The sequence below is a fragment of the Ornithorhynchus anatinus genome, unplaced genomic scaffold, assembly GCF_004115215.2.
Source record: "Ornithorhynchus anatinus isolate Pmale09 unplaced genomic scaffold, mOrnAna1.pri.v4 scaffold_93_arrow_ctg1, whole genome shotgun sequence".
In the NCBI taxonomy this organism is placed as follows: Eukaryota; Metazoa; Chordata; class Mammalia; order Monotremata; family Ornithorhynchidae; genus Ornithorhynchus; species Ornithorhynchus anatinus.
In genome coordinates this window covers 148,825-155,485 of record NW_024396943.1, presented here as the reverse complement: position 1 = coordinate 155,485, position 6,661 = coordinate 148,825, and the positions used below count along the sequence as shown (strand labels likewise).

The window sequence follows — 6,661 nt, the reverse complement described above, 5'->3', positions numbered from 1 at the left end:
TTGACTGCCATGGAGAGCCACAGCTGCCACGCCTAAGGCAGATAAAAGTCGGTTGCTTTGCATCGCGAGGGACACCTGAAGGTAGACAGAAGCAGGCGGAGGAGCAGCAGCAGCAGGCGGAGGAGCAGCAGCAGCAGGCGGAGGAGCAGCAGCAGCAGCAGGCGGAGGAGCAGCAGCAGGCGGAGAAGCAGCAGCAGGCGGAGAAGCAGCAGCAGGCAGAGAAGCAAGAAGGAAGCATTCTGAAAGCAGCATTTGAAGGCAGCAGCACTTAGAAGCAGAAAGAAGAAGCATTGGCAGAATGGGCTCCTTTGACCACAACCTGGTATTGGACCCTTGGGTGGTGGAGTGAGCAAGTGTATGTATGTGTCACTCCCTTGCACGTTGGTAAAATTAAGTAAAAACCTTTTCACAGTAACCTTGGTGATCAGAGGTGTGGTTTGACTTCTACTACGTGACACCCAGGTTCCCTCAGGCCAGGAAGGTCCTGGTTGGGATGAACCGGGGGCTCGCGAAATATCTCTCCTTCTACTACCCAGCCCGTGTACTTCACTCCTCTAGTGCTAACCTTCTCACTGTGCCTCCATCTCGCCTGTCTCACTGCTGACCCCTGGCCCACGTCCTGCTTCTGGACTGGAGTGCCCTCCTTTCTCTAAACTGACCGACAATGACTCTCCCCCCCTTCAAAGCCCTATTGAGGGCACATCTCCTCCAAGAGGCCTTCCCAGACTAAACCCCACCTTTCCTCTTCTCCCACTCCCTTCTGCGTCACCCTGACTTGTTCCTTTTGCTCTCCCCAGCCCTCCAGACCCACAGCACTTATATATATATTTATAATTTTATTTATTTGTATTGATGTCTCTCTCCCCCCCCTAGACTGAGCTTGTTGTGGGCAGGGAATGTCACCATTTATTGTTATATTGTACTTTCCCAAGTGCTTAGTATAGTGTTCTACACAGAGTAAGCACTTAATAAGTATGACTGAATGAATGAGAGGACTCAAGAATAATGTCATGGCTTATTATTATTATTATTATATTTCATTCATTCAATAGTATTTATTGAGCACTTATGTGCAGAGCACTGTACTAAGCATGTGGAATGTACAATTTGGCAACAGATAGAGACAATCCCTGCCCATTCATGGGTTTACAGTCTAATCGGGGGAGACGGACAAAAACAAGACAACTTAATTGCAATAAATAGAGTCAAGGGGATGTACACCTCATTATCAAAATAAATAGGGAGTACTTACTACTACAGTAAATACAGTAGTATTACTACTAGTACTACTAGTACTACTGTACAGTAGTACAGTAAGTAACTACAGTAAGTACTTACAGTAAGTACTTATTGAGTACTTACTGCTGCAAAGCACTGTGCTAAGCACTTGGGAGAGTACAGTATAACATCAGACACATTTCTACAACGAGCTCACAATCTAGAAGGGGAGACAGACATTAATATAAATAAATAGATAAGTAGAGAAATAAATTACAGATATATACATATGTGCTGTGGGGAAGGGAGGGAGGATGAATTAAGGAGCAAGTTTGAGCAGTGCAGAAAAGAGAGGGAGAAGAGGAGAGGAGGGCTCAGTCAGGGAAGGCTTCCTGAAGATGTGCCTTCAATAAGGATTTGAAGTGGAAGAGAGCAATTATCTCTCTGATATGAGGAGGAAAGGCATTTCAGGCCAAAGGTAGGAAATGGGCGAGAGGTCGGCAGCGAGATAAGATGGAGGTACAGTGAAAAGATTAGTGCCAGAGGAACGAAATGTGCGGGCTGGGTTGTAGTAAGAGAGTGGCGAGGTGAGGTAGGTGGGGGCAAGGTGTTTAAGTGCTTGATGCAGAGGTGGATGGGCAACCAGTGGAATTTCTTGAGGAGTGGGGAAACATGGTCTGAACGTTTTTGAGGGAAAATTAGTGGGGCAGCAAAATCGAGTATGGACCGGAGTGGAAAGGAAAGCAAGGAGGCTGACACAATAATCAAGGAGGAATGAGATAAGGGCTTGTATTCATGTGGTAGTGGTTTGGATGGCGAGGAAGGAGCAGATTTTGGCAATGTTGTGAAGGTAGAACTGACAGGATTTAGTGATGACTTGAATATGTGAGTGGAAGGAAAGAGGATAACACCAAGGTTACGGGCTTGTGAGACAGGAAGGATGGTGATGCCGTCTACAGTGATGGGAAAGTCAGGGGGAGGACAAGGTTTGGGTGGGAAGATAAGAAGTTCTGTTTTAAACATATTAACTTTGAGATGATTGGGAGGACGTCCAAGTAGAGATATCTTGGAGGCAGGAGGAAATGGGAGACTGCAGAGAGGAAGAGAGATCAGGGCTGAAGATGATTTGGGTATCCTCCCTATAGAGGTGGTAGATGAAGCTGTGGGAGTGAATGAGTTCTCCAAGGGAGTGGGTGAAGATGGGTTCCTATTTTCCTGGGAGCTGCCACTATCAGAAATGGAGGGGGTCCCCACTCATGGAGCCAGGGATGTGCAGAGCCCTAGGTCTGCTCAATTTGTCAAGCCAGACAAAACTAGTTCCCTGCACAGACTCCCAGTTCCTGAATTCAGAATTGGCCTCCTTGCTGACAGCGGTAGCTGCCTCCTCACTATTCTCTCCCCAAAGCTAACCCCATCATTCATGCACACATACCACCTTCCCTTTGAGTGGGAGAGCACTAGAAGGCTCCATCTTTCTGGAGCGGGGTGCCTTTGGGAATTGACCTGACTGCCAAGTGCAGGGGGACAGTCTCAAGGGTGGGGAGTTGTGATGAGCTGCGTCTGCAGAAGGAACAGTAACCAGGCAGATTCTCCCCTTGGTCACCCAGCCCCAACCTGCACATTGCCAGAGGAGCCCTGTGGGGCTTTCTTTCCAGAGCTTACAGCCAACTGGACCCAGAACCAAGACACTCAGGACTTACCATCAAGAATTCCTTCCTCTGGGGATGGGGAAGAGAAGCCTCAGTCTCATGGTAGAAAATCTACTTTTGCCAACACCTCTGCTGTGTCCTCCCACCTACACCCCTAATGATCTGATCTCAGCTAGGAACCCACACAACTCTACTTCTCAAAGAGGAATGGGATTAATTGACAGTTGGTCCCGATCCTCTCAACATAGGTCTTCAACTATAGCAACTTCTTTAGATAGACCCCCCTGTCCCTTTTAACCAGCATCATACTCTTCTCTAAGAGTTGCAGCCTCCTCCTCTTCCTCACTTTTCTCCACACAAAGACTAACCCCAGCACACCCGCATACACAGCGTGATTACTGAGGGCTCAGAGCCAACTGGACAGAGAACTAGAAGACTCAGGACTCACCATAAGGTCAGTCAGTCAGTTAGTCCATCGTACTTATTAAGCAATTACTGTATGCTGAGCACGGTCCTAAGCGTTTGGAAGCATACAATAAAACAATAAACAGACACATTCCCTGCCCACAATGAGCTTACAGTCTAGAGGGGGAGACAGACGTCAATATAAATGAATAAATTACAGACATATGGTATGTCCTACTCCCGATACTAGACTCCCAGAAGCCAGGACTCTTGGGCCCAGAAGGGTCCCTTCTCTGGGTACTGAGGATGTGCAGAGTGGTCCTCCAGCCAGGACCGTGGGCACCGGGAGGTTTGACCCGTCTGTACAGTTAAGGGCCCCAGGTCTTCTCCATCCTTCTAGTCAGGTCAAACAGAACCAGTTCCCTGCACAGAGTCCCAGTCCCCATTTCCAGTAGCAGCCACTTATGGGTCTTTCCACAAGCACTGGAATCAGGGAATCAGCTGCACTCTATTCATACTGAATATTCATACATTCATTCACTCAATTGTATTTAATAAAACGCTTACTGTGTGCACAGCACTGTACTAAGCACTTGGGAAAGTATAATAATAATGATAATGTTGGTATTTGTTAAGCGCTTACTATGTGCAGAGCACTGTTCTAAGCGCTGGGGTAGATACAGGGTAATCAGGTTGTCCCACGTGGGGCTCACAGTCTTAATCCCCATTTTACAGATGAGGGAACTGAGGCCCAGAGAAGTTAAGTGACTTGACCACAGTCACACAGCTGACAAATGGCAGAGCTGGAATTCGAACTCATGACCGCTGACTCCCAAGCCCGTGCTCTGCTTGGAAAGAGCATGGGCTTGGGAGTTAGAGGTCATGGGTTCAAATCCCGGCTCTGGCACCTGTCAGCTGTGTGACTGTGGGCAAGTCACTTAACTTCTCTGGGCCTCAGTTACCTCATCTGTAAAATGGGGATTAAGACTGTGAGCCCCACGTGGGACAACCTGATTACCCTGTATCTTCCCCAGCGCTTAGAACAGTGCTCTACACATAGTAAATGCTTAACAAATATCAACATTATTATTATTACAATACAACAGTAAACAGTCACATTCCCTGCCCACAATGAGCTCATAGTCTAGAATGGAGGAGACAGACATCAGTACAAATGAATATAATTACAGATATGTACATAAGCATTTTGGAGCTGGGAGAGGGGAAGAGCAAAGGGATAAATAAAATAACAGATATGTACATAAGTGCTTTGGGGCTGGAAGGGTGCGGGGAAGAGAAAAGGGAGCAAGTCAGGGCAACGCAGAAGGGAGAGGGAGATGAGGAAAAGTGGGGCTTAGTTTGGGAAAGCCTCTTGGAGGAGATGTGCCTTCGATAAGGTTTTGAAGGTCAGATTAGAGGAGGGAAGCAGTTCCTGCCAGAGGCAAGACATGGGCCAGGGGTCAGCGGCGGCGAGACAGGTGAGATCAAGGCACAGTGAGCGGGTTAGCACTAGAGGAGCGAAATGTGTGGGCTGGGTTGTAGAAGGAAAGAAGCAAGGTGAGGTAGGACGGGGCAAGATGATGGACTGCTTTAAAGCCAACGGAGAGGAGTTTTTGTTTAACACAGAGGTGGATGGGCAACCACTGGAGCTTTTTTGAGGAGTGGGGTGATGTGGACAGAAGGTAAGCAGTGTGGCTCAGTGGAAAGAGCACAGACTTGGGAGTCAGAGCTCAAGGGTTCAAATCCTGGCTCAGCTGCTAGTCAGCTGTGTGACTTTGGGCAAGTCACTTAACTTCTCTGTGCCTCAGTGACCTCATATGTAGAACAGTGCTTTGCACATAGTAAGTGCTTAACAAATGCCATAATTTTTTCGTTTAGACTTTGAGCCCGTCAATGGGCAAGGATTGTCTCTATCTGTTGCTGAATTGTACATTCCAAGTGCTTAGTACAGTGCTCTACACATAGTAAGTGCTCAATAAATACTATTGAAAAAGGATCCAGGCAGCAGAGTGAAGTATGGACTGGAGTAGGGAGAGACAGAAGGATCAGAGGTCATCAAGGAGGCTGATGCAGTACTCCAGGTGGGATAGGATGAGTGATTCTATTAACGTGGTAGCGATATGGATGGAGACGAAAAAGCGGATTTTAGCAATGTTGTGAAGGTGGGACCGACAGGATCCAGTGACAGATAATAATGATAATAATAATAATGGTATTTGTTAAGCACTTACTATGTGCCAAGCATTATTCTAAGTGCTGGGGTAGATACTGGGTAATCAGGTTGTCCCACATGAGGCTCACAGTCTTACTCCCCATTTTACAGATGAGGTAACTGAGGCCCCGAGAAGTTAAGTGACTTGCCCAAAGTCACACAGCTGACAGGTGGCGAAGCCAAGATTAGAACCCATGACCTCTGACTCCTCAGCCCGTGCTCTTTCCACTGAGCCACGCTGCTTCTCACAGAAGCAGACTGAATATGTGGGTTGAATGACAGAGAGCAGTCAAGGATAACATCAAGGTTACCGGCTTGTGAGATAGGAAGGATGGTGGTGCCATGTACAGTGAAGGAAAAGTCAGGGGGAGGACGGGATTTGGGTGGGAAGATAAGAAGTTCTGTTTTCGACATATTAAGTTTGAGGTTCATTCAATAGTATTTATTGAGCGCTTACTATGTGCAGAGCACTGTACTAAGTGCTTGGGATGAACAAGTCGGCAACAGATAGAGACGGTCCCTGCCGTTTGACGGGCTTACAGTCTAATCGGGGGAGACGGACAGATGAGAACAATGGCACTAAACAGCGTCAAGGGGAAGAACATCTCTTAAAAACAATGGCAACTAAATAGAATCAAGGCGATGTACAATTCATTAACAAAATAAATAGGGTAACGAAAATATATACAGTTGAGCGGACAAGTACAGTGCTGTGGGGATGGGAAGGGAGAGGTGGAGGAGCAGAGGGAAAAGGGGAAAATGAGGCTTTAGCTGTGGAGAGGTAAAGGGGGGATGGCAGAGGGAGTAGAGGGGGACGAGGAGCTCAGTCTGGGAACGCCTCTTGGAGGAGGTGATTTTTAAGTAGGGTTTTGAAGAGGGAAAGAGAATCGGTTTGGCGGAGGTGAGGAGGGAGGGCGTTCCAGGACCGCGGGAGGACGTGACCCAGGGGTCGACGGCGGGATAGGCGAGACCGAGGGACGGTGAGGAGGTGGGCGGCAGAGGAGCGGAGCGTGCGGGGTGGGCGGTAGAAAGAGAGAAGGGAGGAGAGGTAGGAAGGGGCAAGGTGATGGAGAGCCTTGAAGCCTAGAGTGAGGAGTTTTTGTTTGGAGCGGAGGTCGATAGGCAACCACTGGAGTTGTTTAAGAAGGGGAGTGACATGCCCAGATCGTTTCTGCAG

The 6,661-nt window shown here is 48.0% G+C and overlaps 1 protein-coding gene across 4 annotated transcripts in view; it reads left to right on the top strand.

The window, feature by feature from the left end:
- Positions 1 to 286: 286 nt before the first annotated feature.
- Positions 287 to 6,661, top strand: part of LOC114809005 (RING finger protein 17-like) — a 44,719-nt gene continuing 38,344 nt past the window's right edge. For all 4 annotated transcript variants that reach the window (XR_005659743.1, XM_039911076.1, XM_039911077.1 and 1 more), the window contains exon 1: positions 287 to 322. The gene's annotated coding sequence lies outside the window, so the exon portion shown is untranslated. The remainder of the gene's footprint in view (positions 323 to 6,661) is intronic.